Source organism: Gouania willdenowi, chromosome 14 (genome assembly GCF_900634775.1).
Source record: "Gouania willdenowi chromosome 14, fGouWil2.1, whole genome shotgun sequence".
NCBI lineage: Eukaryota > Metazoa > Chordata > Actinopteri > Blenniiformes > Gobiesocidae > Gouania > Gouania willdenowi.
Window position 1 is genome coordinate 20,176,375 of NC_041057.1, and position 25,426 is coordinate 20,201,800.

Consider the following 25,426-nt stretch of genomic DNA (forward strand, 5'->3'; position numbering starts at 1 on the left):
AGGCTCCTACGCCAGGATCCTGTTTGTGGACTTCAGCTCTGCTTTCAACACTATAATCCCAGCTCTCCTTCAGGACAAGCTTTCCCAGCTGAACGTGCCAGACTCCACCTGCAAGTGGATCACAGACTTCCTGTCTGACAGAAAGCAGCACGTGAAGCTGGGAAAAACCATCTCTGCTCCCCGGACCATCAGCACTGGATCTCCTCAGGGCTGTGTTCTTTCTCCTCTGCTCTTCTCCCTGTACACCAACAGCTGCACCTCCTCTCACCAGTCGGTCAAACTCCTGAAGTTTGCAGACGACACGACCATCATCGGTCTCATCTCTAATGGAGACGAGTCTGACTACAGGTGGGAGACAGACCGGATGGTGTCCTGGTGCAGCCAGAACAACCTGGAGCTCAACGCTTTAAAGACAGTGGAGATGATAGCAGACTTCAGGAAGAACCCAGCCCCCCTCACCCTGGGAGACTCTACAGTGAGCTCTGTGGAGTACTTCTGCTTCCTGGGGACCATCATCACTCAGGACCTCAAGTGGGAGCTGAACATCAGCTCCCTTATCAAAAAAGCTCAGCAGAGGATGTACTTCCTGCGGCAGCTGAAGAAGTTCAGTCTGCCAACAAAGATGATGGAGAACTTCTACAGCTCCATCATCCAGTCCATCCTTTGCTCCTCCATCACCATTTGGTACGCTGCAGCTACGGCCAAGGACAAGGCCAGACTGCAGCATATCATCCCCTCTGCAGAGAAGGTCATCGGCTGCAATCTGCCCTCCCTCCAGGACCTGTACGCCTCCAGGATTTTGAGGCGTGCAGGAAAGATTGTGGCCGATCCCTCCCACCCAGGTCATAAACTGTTTCAATCTCTCCCTTCTGGAAGGAGGTTTCGGTCCATCAGGACCAGAACCTCCAGACACAAAAACAGCTTCTTTCCCTCTGCCACCATCCACATGAACACACCCCAAGTCACCCACTGAACCCCCCCCCACCCGATCACCACCTCCATGATGACATTATCTGCTGCACTGTATATATATATATATATTTATCCTATTTATCCTTTATTCTCTATCTATCCTTTATTTATCCCTCATTCTTTATATTTATCATTATTATTATTATTATTATTATTATTGTTGCTGGGTTGTTATTTGTTTTTTTATTTTTATTTTCTTTGTTGTTTGTTTTGTGCACCAACTACCAAGACAAATTCCTTGTACTGTCCTTAAAACTGTACATGGCCATTAAAAACATTTCTGACTCTGATTCTGAAATGTATAAGATGTCCGCTGCAATTCACTGCTATTAGTGAGTTGCGTGAGGTTAATATGAAGACTGTAGTCATTTGTCATAATACAGAACCGACAGTTTATTCTCGGTTTTCACTCAAACGTTGAAGTGAAGCGTGCATATAGCCTATTAATTCACTTCCTTTTAATTTTGTCATTCAACAAAGGCAATATTTCAGTTCTGAATAAATGCGTTACTTTCATTTTTTTAATAAATGTCGTACATGCAGAAAAGGTGGTAGAGTAGCTGCCATATTTCAATCAATGTTGCAGTGCAAAGAAATAATGTTTGGTGATTTTTTCTCCAGTTCTGTTTTTAGTTGCATACCCCCAATATATTCTGGATAATTTATGGATAAATTTGCTGAACTACTGTCTGTTGTCTTCACTGAATACAACAACAGGTGACTTTAATATTAAGACAAAAAAATTGACAATACTGCCAAAAAACTATATGCCTTACAGGTACATTTTTGGTTTTAAACATGTGAGTGGTCCAACACAATCTCAAAGTCACACTTTGGATTTGATTATTTCTAAAGATGTTGATATATCTGCTATTGATGTACATGACTTACTGTAGCTCTCTCTGATAATTAGTATCATTGTTTTTTTTTTAATATGGAGACTGGAACATCTGTTCCCTTCCATGTGACTGAAGAAAAGGTACATAAATGACAACACATATACAGTCTGTATTGTCATAGATGCTGTGGCTGCCATCAAAGCTAAGAATAAACCAAACACAGAAAACAGCTTGGAGGAAGACTGAGATAGACCTGAACAAAATGAGTCAGGGCAAATCCAATGACGGCTTGTTCAAAACATCAGCAACTTCAACACATTGTTTTCTCTAGTTGAAAAGGTCACAACCCAACAGATAGCTCATGAATGACTGTCAGCTGCTAAATGCAATTCATTTGCTCTGTATTTCAATTAAAAAAACATAATCAATAAGGTACAGTGAACTCTAAAACAACAGATGGAATTGTTCAGCAGCTAAATCCATCAACGTGTTGCCTTGACACAATACCTTCAAACTTCTTTAACACAAATTAGTCACAATGGACTTTACAGAACTTTAGATAATCAACTGCTTATCCCAGTCAGGCACTGCACAAAATTCCTGAAAGTAGCTGCTGTGAAACCTCTGTTAAAAAGAAAACACTGGATGCTTCTATACTGGTTTACTATGGACTAATCAGCAACCTTCCTTTCATGGCCAAGATCAAGGTCTTCAACAAACTGAGTACATTTTTAATCTTCAACAAAATATTTGATACATTCCAGTCAGGCTTTAGTTCTCATCACAGCACAGAAAAGCTGTTAATGTTCTAAAAGGTTGAACATTGATTCAGGAAAAGTGTCTATTCTCATTCTATTGGATATATGTGCTGCATTTGATACTGTGGATCATAACATTTTGTGGGTTGAACTAAATAGTAAAGTACTGCAATGGTGTAAGTCCAACTAGGAGGAGCAAAGTTATTTTGTAAACATTAGTAACTTTGAATCAGATTAACAATGTCCTGTGGGGTTCCCCAGAGCTCTGCTCTTGGACCCCTTTTGTTCAGCCTTTATACAGAACTGTACAGTTAAGTATAAGAGCTATGCAGATGATGCACTCAATCTATCGGACATTATTAATCTGGGTTCAGTGATAGAGGTATTGTGTGATTGCTGGATGAGTAAACATGGTAAGATAGAGGGGATTGTCTTTTGTGACACAGAAAAAAAAAGCTGCCGTCAATAAGTACCTTAAAGTCCATGTAAAGCAGAAATAAACTTGTGTTTTGTGTTTGTCACACCACAGAAACATGCATCATTGACCACTGCGCAATTTTTTTTTCATCTTTCAAATTTGGCTAAGTATATGAAATTAGGTCTCAAAATCATGGCAAAACAAGCACTTCTCTATGCTCTGAAATGCTGGGGGCATGTCAGTTAGAGGCGCTGGAACTACGCCCACGTGCAGAAAGGGCGCCGCCTCTGTTTACTGTGTCTATGAAAGAGAGCGGCTCCAGCATAGATAGCGCTTCATTGGTTTTCCAAAAGTGCTCGGAAAGAGCCAAATGAGGTGTCAGCAGAAAGGTCTGCTTTGCCCGAGTCCGAATATGTGCATCTTTCCCGGGTTGAGATGGAACTGCGCCCGATAGATACAAAACACACAATCGCAGTGCAAACAAAGTGCTCATTTCATGGAAAATGTGGCACTGGATGCGTTTTATTCCCCCGAGTCCGAAAATGTGGCTTGTTTTTTTGGCTAGGGTCCGAATTGCACTCGCTGGAGGCCACAGAAGTTTGGTGGGCTTCAGCAGCAGGGGTGGATTTATGCTAATGACGGCTTGATTACATAGCGCGGCTATGAATTTTTGACCCGCCCATTAAATCCTGAACACAGAAATTTGAATAAGTTTGTGGTTGAATGGCTTTTTACATGTTTTAAGGAATACATTCATGACCCATTTAATGTGTTTCGCAGAAAATGGCTGACTTTGCTTTACATGGACTTTACGTCTTGATTTTTAAAAGCTAAAGACCAAGTCTAAAACTTTAGTGTTCTGATTGACTCAGATCTGACATTCAGCAGTCAGATTAAATAAATTACAAAAACAGCCTTCTACCACCAAAAGAACATGTCCAGAGTGAAAGGTTTCATGACTCAGAAAGATCAGGAGAAGCTGCTCAATGCTTTTATCTCCAGGAATCCATCTGAAAGGAATCCCCAAAAAGAGCTACAGTTGGTTGAGAAAGCTGCAGCTCGGATCTTAACCAGAACAAAGAGGTTAGAGCACATTCATTTTGAAATCCAAGTTATTATTTTTTTTTTTCTTGTCTGCACATGCTGTCAAAGGTCAACACTACAAGAAGTGCAATCATTATGAGACAGCAATGCATGTTTTGTTATTGCAATAAAATAAATTGATTTATTTTATTGCTTAATTGTGACCATCACCAAAAGGCAAGTTAAAGGCAAATTTTTTCACTACTGCGTATGACTGAGGGATATATTTTTTGGATCATTTTAGTGTAGATTTAATATTCAAACTAATGATTTCAAACCCTATTTCATATTTTAATTGATTTTGAAATTGTTAAACATTTTCTGTTGCACTTTTTAATCATGTAAATCTCACTGAAAGGCACTATGCAAATATTTGCCTTTGTTTTGCCTCTTAGTTAATTAAACCATGTATAAAGACAAAAAAAATGTTTTAATACTGTGTAGCCTTCATTAAAGGAATCAGGTCTCACAGCAAAGGTGATTTGGCATTGCTTGGCAGTGATGCATCCAAAATTAACCTCAGTTTGTTTGTGCGAATACAAAGATAGTTCTATTTCATATATTGTGAGATGTCTCAGAAGCTTTTATATCAATTTGCCAATCCTGATTGGCTGGTGAAATGCGTCCGTCCACCAGGGACACTCCCACCTCCTGTAAAAGGAGGAGGTGGACAGACACCCTCCATTCAAACACCTCTTCTCTCTCTCTGCATATCTGGCGTTACTTACCAGCTGAAAAGCAGGCATACACTGTGCGATTTTGAGCCGACTTTTGACTCGTGCGTCTATTTTGTAGGATCATGAGAGTCTCAGCTAAATCATGTGTTGTGCATCGTGTAGTATACATGGGGTCACGAGAAGCGATGAACACCTCACGACCAGCTCCCAATCAGCAATTGTATGGTTGTAAGGAAATCAAACACGTTAGAAATCCAATCGCTCCTCGTGAGGGTATCTCACAGTTGAAGCAGTGCCGCAGACCGGCTTACCGTAAACGCTCACACTGCGCGTGCGCGGACACCATAGGACCGTTGTGAAATTGATGGTCTGTACTACCCACGTCTGTCCAGCCAGCTCAAGGTCCATCATACTGTACTCCGTGGGCCCGAAAGTGATTCATGCTGGTGAAACGAGGAGGGACAGATGCAAATTGCAGCCTGTAACCCTTTGATATTGTTTGTAACACCCAAGGCGGAGCTGCGAGTGCTCTCCATCTCTCTATCCTCAGGGAGAGAGATGTCAAGCGCTCTGGTGTACCCACTGAGAGAGGAGCCATACACAAAGGCCGCATACATCTTAGCGGACAGGTCCGACTGGAGACGGTCCGCTCTGGACAATAACACAGGTCTCCGAGGGGACACAACGGGCTGTCACGGGAGCAGGTGAGCCACAACAAGAGGCTCTACCAGCGGCATACAAAGCAGTCCGAGGCTCTTCATTGCTTCACAGTCGAGGGATAAGGCATCTGACACGGGGGAGTTTCTTCCCTTCGTAGCAGGACCTGGTGGTTTTAGTCACTACGGCGGGCCACGGAATGGTCAGCCAAGCCACAGCGCTGTTACACACTTTCACCGTGTCCAGGCTTTGAGGATAGGAGATGGGCATGGAGCCCTCCAATTCCTCCTGTGAGGCTACAGAGGCGGCATGAAGATCACCCCGAGCCGGGGTGATGAAAGGTCCGTCCTCCTTGTCCTCTCCCCAGTCACATTGGGGAGGCAGATGCCAGGTCGAGCTGGGAACCCCAGCTGGAACCCAGAGCAGCACAGTTTCCATCAACTGAGTCTCTACTTCACTCACCGCACGGGGACACCGTGAGGGGGGAAGGAGTCCTGCTCAGACAGGCGTGCCAGTCTCCTGTGGAGGCTTCATGTGTTAAACAACACAGTGCTTACACTGAAGCCTGAAGTTTCGACCGCCATGCGGGCATGTTCCAGACCCAGGCAATTGGGGCAGACTTTGTGCCTGTCCTTATTGGAGATTTTCCCCCCATATAGACAGAGGCGAGCGTCAGAACATCCCGCTTCCTTGATGAGAGGCCTTAGCTTCCATCACTATGTGATGTAGTTAGATGAGCAAATGGCTAGCTTATGTTACCACGAGGCAGCTAGCACAGGTGCTAGCAGGGATGCAGACCAACATGTGATGGACCGTCAGAGACATCAAGGACAGCGTTGGATTTTCTCGAGACAGCAGCTTTCACTTTTGTCCAAAGCTCGAATACCGTAGTATCTGGAGCTGGAGCCGGGCTACACACTTTTGTGAGAGCCCAGAGGGAGGACCATGCGCACGGGTTCATAGGTGCCGAGGCCAGTGGGAACAAGACGACAGCGAGGTGTGCTAAGGTCAACGCACCGGCCTTGCGGTAAGGAGTGTGCAGCGGGGCAAACACTGGAGTGAAAGAGGTGCTGGGAACCAAGGTGTGCCGGAGCAACAGCGTTGGAAGGAGCAGTCAGCCGGAGCAGCGGCTCGGAGGTGAAGGACAGCACCTACCAAGCAAAGCAAGGTATGAGCTGTATGTCAGCCACTTCTCGACCTGTTGTGGTCCAGAGCAGGTGCTAGTTCTGCCAGCGTCCAGCAACTGGAATAAAGAGAATCCGCCTGTGGACAGTTAAGCTGGCAAAAAAAAAAAAAACGCGAGATAGCTGAGAGGAGAAGTGCATCAGTCCATGTCCTTTTTTAGGAGGTGGGTCACCCCATAGCGGACGGACACACTTTACCGGCCAATCAGGATTGGCAGATTGAAATAAATGCTTCTGAGGAATGCAAACAGAGGTTTCATCCCATAGTGAGACATCTCACAAAACAGAACCTAAAGTTTTACTCCAGGTGATCCTGGTCCCCAAACAAAGAGGGGGAAGCAGTATTCGCCCTATCCGGAATGTACGTGCTCTGAACAAGGTATCTCAAGGAATACAGTTTCGGGATGCTTGAAGCATGCCTTCCTGCTGCGCCGGGTGAGACAGACTGACGTTTTTTATGTCTGTTGATCAGGATGATGCATATTTCCTCATTCTAGTGTATCCTCCCCGCAGAAAACATGCGCTTCCTTTGGGATAAGCCATGGGTACCGCAGTCTCCTTGTCGACCTTTCTTAAGCTCAAGGGTGTCTATGCTTAGCACAGCCGGAGCACAACCTGTCTGACAGCAGGTTTCGTGATAAATGCGGGATGGAGCAAGTCTTTCCCGAGAATAGGATTTTGTCCTCCTGGGGTACCTGCACCCAGGGTTTTTCATAATGTGCCTCTTGGTGGGCTGGGTGAAAGCTTTCGGGGCACGCCTTGCGTTTGTCATTGCTTATTTGGGTTGATGGCATCTGCCATCCCCGTAATCTGCCTTGGTCATCTCCACAGGAAAAGATTCCAGCTGTGGGTGACCTCATGTGGGCTGAACCCTGCGCGTCATGACACATGGAATGATGGCCTTGACACACAGTCCCTGTGGTGTGATCATCATCATCATCATCTGGTGCCATTTGTCCTGGCACAAGGGATGCTTATGAGAACCGTCACGTCCAGGAAAGTGGTCGCCACGGACGCCTCCACATGGGCTGAGTCCTATGCGTCATGACGCACGAGTATTGGTTACACCAGAATGTCATGTGGCTCTGCGGCACTGGCGGGCCTTGCGTTTCCTGACGAATGGTGTACCTATGGGCACCGTTACGTCCGGGATGGTGGTCTCCAGCCTCACAGGCTGGGGTGGGGTTCACGCGGGCCAGTCTGTAAGAGGTGGCTGGAATGCGGACCTCCGGCGTTCTCACATAATTAATTTGGAGCTCTCAGTGGTGTTATTCTCGCTGATACGCTTCCTTCAGTCTCTCGGGGGACATCATGTCTTTGTGAGGACAGACAATACCACGACTGTGGCGTACGTCATTCGACAGGTAAACTGATCCTGTGGAGCTGCAGTCATCTCCTCTCATTGAAGGCGATGCACGCCCCGGGGATCCTGAGCTCAGGTGCAGTCCTGCTGTCCATGGGCATGCCGGTGTACGGGGAATGGATGTTATACCCGCAGGTGGTGCAACGGTTGGGGGCCCGATTCGGACGGGCCGAGCACTGCGCAAGGTTTTGCTCCCTGCACAGCAGGGTTGCTCCCCTCGGTGTCAACACACTGGCGCACAGTTGGCTGCGCCTGCTTCTTTACGCATTCCCCCTGTTGGCTCTGATCCCACCCACCCTGTACAGGGTGAGGGAGCATGGCCATACACTGATCCTGGTGGCTCCCCATTGGCCTGCCATGCACTGGCTGGTGGAGATCTACCAATTTTCATGTGCTTGTCCCTGGCAGCTCCCGCTGCGCAGGGACCTGCTGTCGAGTGGCTCAATCTGTCAGCCGTGGAACTCTCAGAGTGTGATTTCCACTATACAGAGTGCTCGAGCCTCCTCCGCTAAATCTCTTTATGATTGCCTCCAGAGAATCCCCTTTCAGTGCCCGGTAGGGGTGATTTTGTCATTCTTGTAGGATCTGATTGACAAGTGCAAAGCCTTTTCCTCTGTGAAAGTGTGCTTGGTGGTGATAGCTGCTTGTCACATTGGCCAGTACCCACTGATCTGCCGATTTATGAAGGGAGCACACAGGCTCCTCCCTGTGTCCAGACCACTGGTGCCACTGTGAAATCTGGCTGTGGTTTGGGAGGGACTTAAATGTCCTCTGTTCAAACTACTGGAGAAGGCGGGCCTGAAGTTTTCCTCTCTGAAGGCTGTTTGGTTTCTGGCTCTGGCGTAAGCTAATCTCTACCCGTCATGTGCCAGCTCTTCCCGGGCTATATTATGAAATAGAACTGTAGATTATTTACATAGCCCCGGATCTGTGAGTAATATGAGATGTCTCACCAGACAACGCTTCTTGCTGCTTGAAAGAGTGAGAAGAGGTGTCCTTTTTGAATGGAGGGTGTCTGTCCACCACCTCTTTTATAGGAAGTAGGAGTGTCCCTGGTCGACGGACAAGTTTCACCAGCCGTTCATGATTGGCAGATGGTATAAATGCTTCTGAGGGCTGCAGATGGAGAATGCATTCCATAGTGAGACATTTCACTCATAGAACTGGGGTTATGTAAATAACCTACCGTTATCAATATCAAATAGGTAGTAAACTAGGGTTTTTGCACAAAAATGTTAATTTCCAGGCATAATTAAAGGACCAGGAGACAACCAAATAAAAAATTGTTCCCTCTGTTTTGTCTCTCTGCATAATCTTATTAAGCATATTATTTCATCAGACAACAGCAAGCTTTCACTGGTAGTTATGCCTTTTAAAAGCAATGCCTTAATGACCTTCATTTGATTTATTTGTATATTCCTAGTGGATTGTGGATTATGCAGCTTTCTTTTGTTTTTTACCCATTTTTTCAAATGGCAGTGCAGCAAATAACACTGATTGTTCCCTTAAAATGTCACCTGCATGCAAGCTATTTTAAGAAGGTAAACATTCAAAGTGGAACTGTTAAAAGCAAGAAGGTAATAGGAGTAGATAAAAGGATTTCAAGGTTGACAAAGGTCAAATTGTATAATTGGTCAATGGTGTCAAGGCAGCCCCTACACGCTATGTCCATAATTTAAATGTTTTTGCGCTAGTTTTGTTGCTCATTGGTAAGAACAAAAAAAGACAAAGCAGGTAAAGTTGATATAACTTCCTTTTCCATCATGAGAGGGAGTTGGCGTTACATGGATTGAGGGTTCACAATTGGGAAAAGCCGTGCGGCTAAAGGTGAGTGAGTGAGTGCGAGGACCTGCCATTTAAGTGGGTGTTACTTCTGCGCAAAGGACCAAGCAATCCTCCTTAAGGCCTCTTTAAACAGGTCATTGCACTAAAGATTAACTAAATACTGTAGTTTGGAAACAAGGAGTGTGACATTTCAGAGGAGATGCTTGACTAAAAAAATCAGACCAAATGATATCATGTCTAGCATATAATACAATTTAAAGTGTCATGTGTTGCCAGAAACCAGAGCACATCTTAAAGTCAAGAGAAGCCTTGCAGTGTGGGATGTGGACTCCTTTAAATGGATGCATACATTTTTTTACTTCATTCTAAATTAGATGTATTGTGTTTTTTGCCAGACAAGGAGCTGACAATGATTGGATTGACACCAGTTTTTTTTCCAGTATTCCCCAAGATATCATCGCACTCAGCGAGACATTCAAGTTCGGCCCAATTCAGATCTATCCGTGTAAACCCAAAATAAACTTTTGCCTTTGTTTTGCTGCAACTGAAAACACTCAAAATGTGTTAGGAACTCATTTTAGCAGAGTTTTTGTAGACAAACAAGAATTCACGGGAAGAATGAAGTAAAAACACTTCTACACCTCCGTCTACGGGACTCCACATCCCACAATGTAATGCGCAAAACTCTTCCTAAAATGTTATGAAAAGAGTGTGTACCGTGGAGACCAAAACAAACTTTCAAGCAGTAATTTTGACGTTTTTCTTTTTGGAGTAAATGATGTTGCGATTAATTGATCTATAAGGCATACACTATAATTTTATCATAATTATCGGGGGTAGCAGCTTTGAGTAATGTGAAGTAATTCATCCATAATATTTGTGAAAAGTCAGATTCAAGGTTACTCACCAAACAATGCTTAAAAAAATACTTCTATGCAAGCTGTTTCTTTGTTTACCACCAAATCTTTGTGTGCACTTTTCATTGTTACTTTTCTACTGTAGCCAACTAGCCAATAAATGCCCTCCCTGTGGGATGAATGAAGGCTTTTGGTAATATTTATTTTGTATTATTACTTATACCAGGAGTCATGGCTTCTCACAAATAAACTCTCCAGAAACAAGTAGTTGCGATTCATTTTAACGATAATTTTTTCTCCATTTTTGTTACCTACATTTTTTCAACATAACAATAACTAGATTAAAAACTATATGGTGACAAAAACTATATAAAAATATATTTATGTTTTTGTTGACGAATAGAAAAAAGGCCAAAATGCAATCAGAATTTATGTGATCATGTGGCGTTAAGTATTGATCATATCAAATCTGTGTGTGTATTTACCAAAAAATAATAGCATTCACTATCAGGTTGATAGAAAGTAATTTTTTTTTTTTTAAAAAATACAAAAACTCTTATCCTGCATATTTTAGTCAACTGTAGCTGAAACAGATTTAGTCGACTGAAATCTTAATGTCATTTAGTTGAAAAAAATAGAAACAGAACTGAAAAAGTAATCAACTAAAACTACATCGTATTTTAGTCAAGAGTATTACTAAAACAAAATAAAAACTTGCTGTTAAAATGAACACTGGTTGGAATGTTCGTTGTAACATTTAATTTAATGCTAATTAGAATTTTACATGTAGCAGGTGTAATAAAAAAGGGCATTTATTTTCTAATTGTTGCACAACAGGCACAGTGTGCTGGAATACTGGTAAGCTAGTGAAAAAATATGATCCTTCCTCTGCCGTTGTTCCAGCACATTCCCTCAGGCTGCTAAAACAACACGCCAACACACAAAACTGAGAAAAGTGTCAAATTTAACCTTCTGACATGCTCACAGACCTTTGCCTTTAATTTTCGAAGCCTGCAAGAAAAATGTGCTGCAACAATGTTCTGGTGCCAATTTGATGAATGCTTTTATCATGAAAATTGTAAAACGATAATATCAGGGGGTGTAATAAATGTTGAATCTACAATTGTAAATGTATAACGTCTGCTCTTGTATGTGCATGTATGTGTATTTTTTATTTATTTTTTTTTGAAAGTAGTGTATGTTGCAGATGTAGGTGTCTCCTTACTTCTCCAGGTGTTAAAATGTTGGGTGTACAGTCAATTCTTAAACGTTTTCCTGAATATGTCGCTGCTATTGAGCATCTCTTTTTCAGGAAACTGCTATTCACTCCCAGCATGAATCTCCTTTTGGCTGAGAAGCAGCACAGCTTTGCATGAGCAGCACAGCTTTGCATGATTGGCTGTATTGCTGTCCTCTCACCCTCCCACAGACATGCATTTGATTTGTCACTCGCATCCAAAGTCTTATCTAAACACTGCGAAGAATCTCTGAGTAAATGTTCCCCCGTTGGGACTCTTAAGCAGCACAGAAACCGGCTTTTCTTCCCAAAGATCCTCTAAGCACCTTTCTTATGAGAGGAGATTAGAATACGCTGCAAAAATAAAGAAAATAAATGATGTGACGATGACTTGGCATGTACAAACATGCAGGCCATGTGAGTTATTACCATATGATTATAGGACTGCTTTTTTTTTTTTTTTTTTTACCCCTTTTTCAGTCCTTTAGTGTGTAAGGAAATGAAAAAAAATGGCCAGATCCTAAATAATTGGCTTAGGAGTTGCTTCTTTCTCACTTGCTGAGATGGAGAAACCTGCCGTATACTTGTCAGATCTCCTGCGCTGTTACTGTGATGGTCAAAAAGAGTCAATTGTCTTCTTCATGGGAGAAATACAAAAACGTCTCCCACTTCTGAGATATACGTCAACGTGCCAGCTATCACATTTTCATTTTAAAACTACCATAAATCACAAACTGGGATAATGGTAACAAGTTTATTTCACTTTTTAAAGTACAAATATCTACATTTGTGAAACAAGAGAGAAAATAACTCACCCTGGATTGTGTATCATCATGTGGTGGCAAGACATTTTTGATTCATGATCAGACAACCACTGAATCAGGGGATATGAGGAAAAAAAACCCATTAAGTACTGCATACAAAGAAATATTACCTGCAGAGTTTGTGTTCTTGTCATCCATAAATTTGTCAAAATCTCATAAAAAGCACATAATATTTACCTGAAAAAAGGATTTCCTTACATGTGAAGCAAAAATCTTTGTTTTTAAGAAACAGGAAATGTTTAGATACCTAAAAAGCTGCCAACGTTCCTGTGGTGGAACAACCATACAACGCATACATCCGTGCTATAAGAGCTATAGCTCAATGAATAAATTAGCTGCAAGGGAGTTTGCGCTGCTTTAAATTTATGGGCTTTGGTTTGTTTAGCATGAAGCATAATGAGATGATGAAGGAGAAGAATTCTTCAAAAGATGAAGAATTTTAAGTCCGAGAAGCTCAAGCAATGTATTTGAAGCTTCCCGAGACGAGAACCAGCTCATTTTAAATACCAAAACAACTAAAGCTTATTTACTGCGAGTAAAAAAAACAAAACAAAACAATTACCGTATTTAAGCTCAATGATTTAGATTCAAAATGACTGTAGCTCGTTAGCACATGAAAATGTCTTTCTTCATTCCCTCCATCTTGTGAACGCATCTAAACACAGCTTGCTTTCTGCACAAGGTTTAAGGCAAGCTAAGGAAATTTGTGAATCCTGTCAACAAAGTGTAATCCTAGTCAACAATTGTAGGTATTTTGATTATATCTTTCACCTAATCTCAAATCCAATCCCGGCTTTACAAGCTTTTCAAAACTAAGTACAATGAAGTACCATTCCTGGATATTGTTCTTGCCAAACGACGACTACTTTAGTATTGAAGTAAGCATTTTGAGGAATCTTAAACAACCAATTTGATAAGTTAGAACCACAGCGCCTTCATTAAGCGGTGTCTCCAGCTGTTCAACATTCACGGCTGTACTTCAAACTACTTTTTAGTTGATTTGTCTTCAGACATTTTCTACTGAAGTCCTATCACACAAGTCATCCTCAGGGAAAGGGAAGGTACCAATCCATAAGCTTAAGTCGGACTAATTAGGCAGCACAGAATCAAGCTCTAGCCAGACTGGCCTGAAACCCCTCAGGAACGGCTAATGTTAAATATTTCACTTGGCAGCCTGGGGGACTGTATCACTTCCTTGTGGTTTACTTGCTGCTCTGAAGGAGGTAAACAGCTGAGGTAAGCAGTTGTGTCTAACATTACATCCTGGCTCCCTGTATCCAGCCACTGCTGACCAAGCCCCCTTTGCACCTGCACAGCATGAAGTGAAACCTTAAGGTATTTTTGACAGGAAAAACAACTAAATAAATGTATTAGTTTCAACCCCTGGTGAGAGCTTTCATTGCATTCGCAGTGATACCTTTAAAAAACAAACAACAAACACACAACTTTAACCTTTTTGGCAGAGGTGGACAACTTCTATCACAGTGTGGGCCACAAAAATGTTTGTTTGAAGAGAGAATAATGACTAATCTGAGCGTAAACACAGGAAACAACAGTTTTTACAGTCATTTTGTGTGTTTTTCTGTCATTCTGTGTACGTTTGTTGTTGTCTTATTGTTATGAGGCATATTGTGCATTTATGTTGTCCATTGCTTGTTTGTTAGTACTGTGTTTGCAGTAATTTTTTGTGTCTTGTCCATTTGTGCCGTTTTGTTGTCATTTTGTGTGTCATTGGAGTAAATTTGTATATTAACGTTGTCGTTTTAATTTTTCTAGTAGTTTTGGGAGTATTTTCTCTGTTTTTCTTGTCTCACTGGTTTTCCTGCAATGTTGTAATTTTTTGTATTTTTTCATGTATTCTTGCTTTTGTTTTGCATATTTTCCTGTCATTTTGTACGTTTACTTCAGGGGCCGTAGAAAATTTGACAGAGTTGGCCATGTCTGCTTTATGGCTTCAGAAGAGTAAACACATTAACAAAACATTGACTGTAAAGCATATTTTGCAAATTTGGAGTAATAAAAAGGAAGGAAGAAAGAATGAGTGAAAGAAAGAAACCAATTGCGAGAGTTTAATTAAAATCATATTAATATGCACTGCTTTGTGGAGTAGTTACCCAAGAAGATTCACAGAAAAGCTATGAATGGGATTGCACTCACAATGCTGCTTTAGCATGAGGAGCATTTTCGTCCCATTCACATCTTTCACACATTAATATTTATTAATAATGTTTTTTTTTTTTTCTTATCACACAGAAAGCTGTCCAGGTTTTAATAAAAGTATGATATGAAAAAAATAAAAGGAATAGAAAAAAGGTTGCATTCATCACATCATGCCAGCACCATTATTATGAAGCCTCTCTTATGTCAAAGGGAAGGTGCATGAAAAACATGCTCATTGAATCAACTCCTGCAAATTCAAAAGATATCACATGCTGAGCCTGGAGCAGCGCTTTTAGAATGTCTTCGGTTAATGGTATGTTGAACGGAAATACACATTCTTTATCCACTGCTTAATTGGGGATATGCATAGATAAAATGTGGTGCTTTACAACCAGTGTTTGGAATAACGACGTTATGTAACGGCGTTTGTTTTTCAGTAACGGGGTAATCTAACTAATTACTTTTTACGCCGTTACAACGCCGTTATCGTTACTGAACGTTAAATGCGGTGCGTTACATGTATTGATTGAATAAACTATTATCCGAAAGCATCCCTTACTCAGCTGTGGTGAGGAGGTGGGTTAAAAACAAGGTGAGCGATTATGATTGGCTTAGGCGCCGTCATGTTTCATGGTAGCCAATCAGAGCCAGTGTTTTTACACATGCACACGCACACCTTTAAATTAATTGTGGTCAAAGGCAAGAACGTGCATGAGAAGTGATCATTATATCCAGGAGTGAAGGCTTTGTCGACATCTGTTGTAAGCAACTCAAATTTAATGAAGCACCTCATAACAACACACGCATCTAAAAAAATCAGAATTATTTGACATATAGCAATTTTTTTTTTTTTTTTTTTAACAGTAACGCAAATAGTTACTTTCCTTGGTAATGAGTTACTTTTATTATACAGTAATTCAATTCCTAACTCAGTTACTTTTTGGAACAAGTAGTAAGTAACTATAACTAATTACTTTTTTAAAGTAACGTTCCCAACACTGTTTACAACAGCTTTGTATTACATGTGTGTTAGGGGGGATGGGCACTCGAGAGGCAAGTGGAACCTCACAATAAGTTTTAAAGTCGGTGCGAAGCTTCACATCATTAAAGACGTGCTGCTGTAGTCAATTATAGCTTTTATAATTTATTAAAAACCGGAATGCAATGAGGATGTAGGAGGAAGAGCTTTTATTTAGAAAATGCAGAGAGTCAGACCTTTATTTGATGAGTATTAGACACATGAGGTGAGGCAGAGAATGAAAGACCTTTAATTAGACAAGATCGACAGTGAGAGGTTGTGAAGTCTAATTAGGTGTGCTGGAAAAAACGGTTTTGAAAGTGAGATCAGTCAGCTGAGTCAGAGACTTCATTAAAGCTGAAAGGAACTAGGGAGACGAGACGGGGACCATGTATTTTTTTTAAATCACCACGGAAGACATTTTAGATAACAAGTGATCAGTTCTTTTACCTTATTCATTAGTGAATTAATTTTCTGTCTTTTTCATTTCCTCGATACAGAGAGCCCATAGGTGGAGAGCAGATCGGGCAGTAACCTTATAAAGTGACAGATTCATCAGACATGCCTCTCCAATACTAGCAATGAAATGTGAGCGGTAGCACAGTGGATGGAATTATCAATACCCCACAGACCAATTTGTTCACCTCAAAGTGTCTTTGTAAAATAGCTGCTATTTTGTTAAGAAGGCACAACACAGACATTTAAAAATCGTTCTAAAAGCCCCAACACAGAGATACCAACAACACTTTCTAAAGAGAACAATTACAGGAAAAAAAATAACACTCACTCAACCACTTTAGTTATGCAAGGCTATTCATGCCCAATGTTTTCGTGACTCCAGAATAGATGCTAAATAGCACGTTACATCATGTATTATTATATACAGTAGACATGTGAATGTCGACATGAAAATGTCAAAAAGCCATGTTTGATAATCCATCCAAAAAAAAGGGACTGCTACATTATGAACGTTCAACAAAAAAGTTATGCATATTATTTCGTAACATGTACTTTTAAATTTTTTTAATAAAAAGTGAGTAGCGCTTTAAAGGGTTAACAGAATGTGTTATACAACGGTCTAAAAAATATGATGCCATGACCTTAAACTTTCCTCTTGAGTTCAGACAGCTTAAGTACATAATACTTAATCCTTTTTTTTCTTTAATGGATGTGAGATGTCTACAATGTATAGGGTGAAAAATGTTATTTAAATGCTAGATATTAAACCTAAATATTGAGAGCATTTAAATCACCATAGAAGCCATTAGCCTCAAATCGCAAGGATTTGCTCACACCTCCAAAGCCACACACTGAACTTCGTCACGAAACAAAGTGTTTGAAATGTTGTAAAACTAATTTCGGAGCACAAAAGCCACAGTGATTGCCTCTTTGTGCGCATATTTCAATCCAATCTTCCGGGAAAACAGGATACAGTCACAAAAATGGAAGAATCTATTGTTTTCTGCGTGACAGCATGTTTGAGGAATTTTTTTCTTAGTGAAACACATTGTTTTGGTGCTGTTTGGACATTAATTCAAGTGGGGGTATTTTTGTGACAATATCTCAAAATTTTGTGAGATTGGGTTGCTTATCTATCTACGCCGGCAACATTTTTATCCTGCTAAATCAACTTGCTGCAACAAAATGCGTCATTTATTATACCTGTATATACATGTCAAACTTTAACTAGATGGGTGAGCGGATAAGGCTTGTGATAAAACAAAAGTCAAAAAATAAAAACAATAATTGTGTTGCAGCAGAATTCCCAGCCTTTTTAAATGCCTTTCTAAAAGGAAACAAGTAAAGTAGTGCAAACATCTCAACTATTCCATTTAATTACATCTGGTGTGGCATACTCTGTATATGTACTGCCCCTTGTGGGAAGAGTTATTTACGTTTTGAGTTTCTTGTGTTTTGTCCACACAGGGCTACCATAGTTCTTGTGTTTTTGTCCACATAGAGCTTCCGTAGTTCAGTCATGCTCCTAACAGTCTCACAGCAAGTAACACTTCAGTGTTTAAGCCTGTAACATCCCATTTTGGCTCTACAAAAATGTCTGTAAGTATTTGAATGATAGTGATCTTAGCTTCTATTAGATGCCAACATTAGTCATTTTAGCATGTTTACAGTTCATAATTTGTAAGAAAATATTCGGTGCTAATACCGTTAGCATCCCTATGGCATTTTCCATGTAAATTAGCATTGTGCTAATCGCTTGTTAATGCTGCTGTTTTTTGAGGGTTTTTGTTAATTCTAAGCTACTTATTTTATGTTGCAATGTATATTTACCCATTAAGATTGTAATATGCATTCTCCTTGTTTCTGTATGTTACAGTTTTACAGTCTATCCAGTAAAACACACCAAAACAGCAAGACGCTTCCTGGTCCTTTATTGGAGACTGTTCACTATCTGTAAAGCTAGTTCACACACACTAGTACAGGCAGAATAGTATACATACATAAATGTTACTCATTCCAGAACATATTCTTGCATAACTGCCAAAGGCCAATTAATAAAATCCAAGAGAAAATACCTGTAGTACAACATGCTTACAAAAATGTCCTTGAAACCAGTCATCCAGTCTGCAGCAAAATAAAGTGAAAATCTGATCATAGAACCAGAAGTAAACAGCTGACTACACAACTGAAAACAAATAAGCAGCCATGGGAGCAGAAATAAATGACCGGCCCATGGAGCTGGAAATAAACTGGTGATCGCAGGAGGGAAGATAGATGACCAATTATCAAGCGGTGAACAATCAAAGCTTACAGGATTTGACATTCTTGAGCTACATGAGTGCACCTCACTGCAGCTTACTTCCCTGGTTACAACCCCGCCCCCACCCCAACAAGCTGGTGCTCTTTGGGCTGTCACCTTAAGGACTCGGTTTTTTGTTAATTTGCGATACACACTGGGTGTTCCTGAGGAGATGGGTCAGTTCATCCTAAAGGTTACACTCTGTCACTTTAGAGAGGAGGTAAGAAGTAATCGATGTGCAGAAGGGGTGTGAGTACAGTGAAAGATGGCGGCGTTAAATGGAGAACACTGCAGAGGGATGAAGATAAAACGGACATTAAGAGTGGAACACATTTCTTTTCCTTCACATTGAAGTAACGGCAATGATTTCTCACATTAGTTTGGAAAACATAGTTTACAACCGGCACCATTTGCTTGTACATCAAATTGATTTGCCCTAAAGGAGCCACTCAGCTCAAATATTGCCTGTCAATAGTCGTTGGGGTGCATTCGGTGAAGTGAGCACCTCCCATAAAATCCAAAAAAGTCCAGAGCAAAATAAGAACTTTTGTAAAGTAACCATAAAAAAATGATCATTGTTCATTTAGAACACGAAAATTAATCAAACAACACAGCCAGAGCTGGGATAATGGATTTACAAGGTAAAGGTTAGCATTGCAATGAGAAAGTGTTGCATTGGGATAATGAGCATGTAAAACTTGGTTTGAATAAGCTCACGATGAAGCTTTAAACAATGGACCAAATCAACGTAGTGCCTGGGAAATGTCACTGAATCTATTCCCAATCACCTACACACTAAAACACCTTCTAAAAAGAAGACGATGTAAAAAAGAGAAATCACAACAACCTCCTTCCAGGAAGAAAGTGAACCACAACCAATTATTCCATCACCCAAAGGCCTGTAAAAGGTTGACAGATTGCATGCAGCAGGTGATTAGTTTTAAGAGTCTGATGCTTGGGCTGTGAACTTTCTACTTAAACAGCCATTTTGAGGACTAATGGAAGTAAAGCAAATATTCAAATGAGAAACTTTCTAACAAGCTTGCTTCTAGTTTTTAGTTAAACATAATGAAGCACTTCAAATGTTACAGCTTTTTTTTTTTTTTTTTATTACCGTCATACCTCAGACCCCTTTTATTTTATTTTTTTACTGCAGTCAGCTCAGCGGGCATAACAACCAACGGAACAGCTCAGAACAAAGAACTTCTGACTGTACTTTAATTACCACCTTCACTCCATATAGTTATATATGTCATTAACACAAAAAACACCCGCGTACGTTTCTCTAGCTTACCACCAAGATTTGAATTACCCACCAAGAAAGATCCTGCAAATTAGACTTAATATTTAATCACAAAGCACAGCTTGTAAAACCATAATAGGCCGTGACTGTCTTCCAACAACAGACTGCAATGCCCTCAGGCATTACTGTGTTCTACACGTAGCTCTTTTTTAACATTTTATTCAGTGAGAGATTTCTCCTGTTTGTAAAAAAAGAAGGCTTAAGATGATTCATGCTATCTCACTTGCAGGAAAACCAAAAGGCTTAATGACCGCGCTAATACCTTCATGTGCACATGTTCATTTCCTCTTGAAAATACAAGAGATTAATCATTGGTGTATATCACCCTTCTAGATGTATTATAGTAATGTTGTACTTGTTAATGATAAGGTGCATGCATTCCATTTTATCTGTTTTTTGTTCTTATACTTTATGTTCAAAGCTCATTTTCATGCTCCACAGTTTTTACATGCTTCTCCTAAACCATCAGTTATTCACTTACCGTACCTTCCCATTCTTACCTTTACCTGCTTTCAATGGGCAACATCTTAAAGATTCTTCTTTTTTTTTTTCTGTAATTGTACTTGACAAACAACCCTCAGGCCCAACTAACTGTTTATTGACTCGACTCTCTTCAGAGAGCCACTACATCTCATGGTGCAGTGCCACTGTAGTCCTTTGAAAAGCATAAGGTGTCGGCGTGTACCCACCGCCACCCGGGTGGCCACGGTGTGTAAATACAATGATCGATTTCAAATTTTTCAAAAGCTGCGGGGTATGAAATAGTTACACAAACTGTTCCATAACTGAGAAACGTAAGCTCCACTCCCTGCAGCATTGTATCGAGCCGACATAGAACTATTCTCTCTCTGCTCACTTCTTTGTCCCTCTGGCGACTGCAGCAGTTTTAAAAGTAAACTAATCAGAAGAAGAAGAAAGAAATGTTTTTGTAAACATGTTGTAGCCTACTGTTAAATTTTAGTAAGTAACAGATTACGAGAAACCTATTACTTTTTTCAACGGACCTTGTGAAACTACAAAAAATGAAATGACCAGGCAACATTCAAATGCATCACAAAAAGCCAAACAATCAGATTCAACATAATGCACGGCGTGAAAACAGTTTCTAAATTTAGCTATACTGAGCCTTACATTTTTTTTTTTTGATTCATTGATGTTATTTAATTAAAAAAAAAAAAAAAAAAAATTGTATATTTTGACAAACCTTTTATTTTATACAGATGCCTTTGTGGAAAATTGTGCAAGATTTGGTCTCTTCCTTTTTAAGCTTATACTATGAGATGTTTACTGTAAGCAAGGGAACCGTGGCAAGAATTTATTACCAAAAATGAACATGAGGGGTGAAATTAACTCGTAACTTTACTAATTAATTGAGCTACTTTTTACGTGTACTTAAGTCTTTTATGTATGACTTACTTGTACTTGAGTACATTTTCAATCAAGGAACAGTAATTCTACTTGAGTAGGATATATCAGCACTCTTTACACCTCTGATGATAGTAATACTTCTTCTCATTCAGACACATCCTTGCTTATTAAATTGTGTGTTTGTAATTTTTTCGGGGCATGCTCGTGTCCTCCCACCAGTGTTATAGTCGAGTAACAATAACTCGAATCGGAGTCGCTAACATATGAGTAGATCCTTGTTCCCCGGAATTACGTCACTTCATCCAATTTACGAGAATATTCTTTACAATATGCATATAGTTTTCTGTTTAAGGATGCACTTTTGTGACCGTTCTCGTTTTTTTAGCAGCTAGCATGTGTCAACGTTGTCAACAGTCAAAGTAGCATTAGCATCGGAATCTACTCACTGCTCTGGGTGTATCCTGGATAGATGTTGGTCAAAATCCAACGTTGTCCCCGCCTTCTCACACAGCAGGCATGGTGCACTGCATTTTACTCGTGCCTACAACCCACGGCTCTTCCGACATTTCGTCACATAGTGAACAATGAATGTGCATGCAGCCAGCTGTGACCTGAAAACTGAAGAAATAAGAATAAATAAATACATTAAAGCATTCATTGACAAAATCCTACATATTGGGACTTGAGTCCAAGTCCAGGACTCAAGTACTACAACACTGTCTTCCACTGTCTAAAACATTGTACTTCAAGTTAATAAGAGACTTGTCTCAGTGCTGCTGTACATGGTCACACCTGTCTGCATCCAGTAATGGATTGGTGACCAGTGCGGGTCTGACTCTCTGTTGTTTTGTCAACTGGAAAAGCCTCACATTCATTAAAGGTTTAATTAGGACAGTAACAGGCCCACTAAAGTCTTAAATGATGTTGTGAAGCCTTGGAAACTGAAGACTTGTGACTTTTGTACATCCCTTGGTTGACTCCGTTTCTCGGCTTTTAAAAAGTTGGTTTCCCCTTAGGTTGTATTATAGGTGGAAGCTAATAGCCAATTTTATATACTGTATTTGTCAAAAATGTTGGTCAGGACAACACCTTGGAGTTAGAACCTTAAACTGGTTATCTCTACCAAAGGGGGTAATATTTTCACCAGCATTTATTTATTTGTTTGTCTGTCAGAAAAATTATGCCAAAAGTATTTACTGGATTTGGACACAATTTTAACTAAAGATAGACCTTATATAAGATTCCATTAAAATTTGGAGGTAATGCAGGTCAACATACTGATTCTGAATCAGTTTCAAAAATTGAAAAATCCCAATCTCTAATGATTGGCAAAATTTCAATAATTCATGGTCAGCCACAGTCGACTCTTACCCAAATTGCTATCTTTCAACATCTCCACAGAAGCAGTGGACTGGTTCCTTCAGGATAGAAAACAGTTTGTTAAAGTTGCAGAGTCCATATCTTCACTTATAAACATCAAAATGGGCATTCCACAGGGCTCCATACTGGGACCCTTCTTTAGTCTCTTTATAAATGACCTGCCCTTAACCTGCTCCGGTGCCCATTGCCAACTTTACGCGGACGATGCCATTTTTTACGCACAGCGGAGGTTCGGTCCCCATGTATGGCTGAGGTGAGTCAGTGGCCCAATCAAAATCAGTTGGTGCTAAACATTACAAAAACTGTTTCCATGTGCTTTTCAATTAGAAAACGAAACAGACCAAAGTTTCAAAATACATTTACAAAATAAAAATATACATATTACATATAGATCTGTGATCAAATTTAAAAACCTTGGATTGGTTCTCAACCCCCAACTAAAGTTTGATAAACAAAGAAAATTTCACAAAGTAATCCAAATTGTTTTAAGTTAGACATTACATTCCAAACCAGTATATCATACTGCATGATAGCATGGGCACAGGCCGCTCCCTCAGCCACTAAACGTATTGGATCATTATACAATCAAGCAATAGAGATCATGGACAAAAGGCCAATCCACTATCATCAATGGACTTTGACAAGTCGTGCCTTCTCAAACTAAATTTCAAAAGTATCAATAATCTACCACCTGAGCCACTCAGTTCATTTATGCAGAGACGAAACAATAACAGAGTCACCAGTCAATCACAACTGTACGCTTCCACTCTGCAAGATTTTATTTGGTCAGTCTGCCATTTCTTACTCAGGTCCGAAGCTGTGGAACTCATTACCCACAAAACTTAAAACCGTACTCAAGTTTAAAATATTCACTTCTAGTGTTAAGTCTTGGTTAAAAACAAACCAAAGCTGTACCCATTTATATATAGCGCTGAGTCTGTCTGAATATACAGTATGTATGATTGTATATGTATGTGTTTGATTGAAGAAGTTTTCTACAAATGTTGTTTTATTGTATTTTATTATTGTAATATGTGTAGAAAGGCCCAACCAGGGGCATGAGCTGCAAATTAGCACAAGCGAGCAGCTCTTCATGCGTAGAATCAGCTGCAAACCTTAATTACAACTACGTTGATTGCATCGTCCCTAATAAATAAATAGATTAAAAATTTACAAAATATCCCTGTTTGTAATTAACTAATCTTTCTGAAATTAGACTCAATTTTGTCAGATTTGTCCTCACTTCCTCCACTGAGTTTCATCCGGATCAGATCTGGATTTGCGCTTTTTAATCAGGATGTTTTTTGTTTTTTATTATTATTATTTAAATGTGGGTGCCCATACATTTAAAGCTGCATGCTCATTAAAGAGGATACAATCTTCTCCTCATGAACCTAAAAAAAAGTGCACATTTGGTGCATTTCCTCTGAATGCTCTTGCTCCTGATAAACGCCACAGACACTACTTTTTATAAAGACTGATATAAACATACCTGTAGAGTTTTAAATAGATACATGATTGCTTTGACAGTGTACATGCTGAGGTTTCTGCAGTGCAGTAATCATTTTGAAATGACAACTAAAGTTGCTGTCTTAAAACCACTTTAGTGGAAGAAAATATCTTCTTTGAGCTACTAAACTTTGCTGTATGATGGGGATAATTCTTGAAAAAGCCTTTTTTTCTCCTCTTTGAAAATGCTGGATACCGTCTATCATAGAGCATTACAACATAACAGGATGCAAATCCCTCACTCACCACTGTACTATTTACGGTGCTGTCTGATCAAATGGCTGTGCATAGGCTTTTACACGGTTAAATAATTTGAACTTTATTTGTTGCCAAGACAATAGACATAAGATTAATTTGTTCCCTATATTCAGTGTATAAACCATATGAATAGACAAGCCAACTGGTGCCATGTGTGTATTTATTTGTTTATCATACAGGAAGTTGTGTGAGGATATATAAGCCCCAGGGATAATACAGACAGCAGATGGATGGGTGGGAAGCAGGTATTGCATTAATATTGCAAACATAGAGCTAAGCATTCAAATGCAAATGAAAAGAGTGGCATAAAACTAGCGGTGATTACTAATGTAAGAGTCATGATTACCATGTTGAATGATTTAAACTCCAAGTCTGCAAATAGTTTGAGACCAAATTGTTACTGGATAAAATAAAGCCGATGTGCTTCCAAAATCGGGGCCTGATTTGGATCCAACACGTGTCGCTAGCAGCCCACATCCTTCTGTGAAGGTGGGTGGTTTATGATAGGGTTAGTGGTACTTCAGCCCAGAAAGTATTTGGACGATAAAAATGCTGTTTGATGTTTCAGTTTATATGTTTTACAGACCATGATTGTAATGAAGTTAACTAAGAATGACTTCAACTTCCAGTCACTGCACCGGTTTTTCCTCAAATAGGGGTACGCGATGGCACTATGGGGGTACTTGATAGAAAGAGTGAAAATTAACAAAGGAAAGTATAAAAATATGGGGTTTCATGATGTTTATTTCTCTTTAAAAATGATTATCATACTAAATATTATCAGAAACTCAAAAAAACAACACACAAAATAAGAGATTAAACAGTGAATAATAAAAAAACAATAAAAAAACAAATTGCCAGCAACACAAAACTACAGAGACACACGAAATGAGAGAAAAATACACAGATTTCTACAAAATACTCAGAAATAACAGAATGAGAAACATACAAAATGACACAAAAAAACCACATTGAGAGAGAATAACTTATATGATGCTACAACGCACAAAAAAAAAAG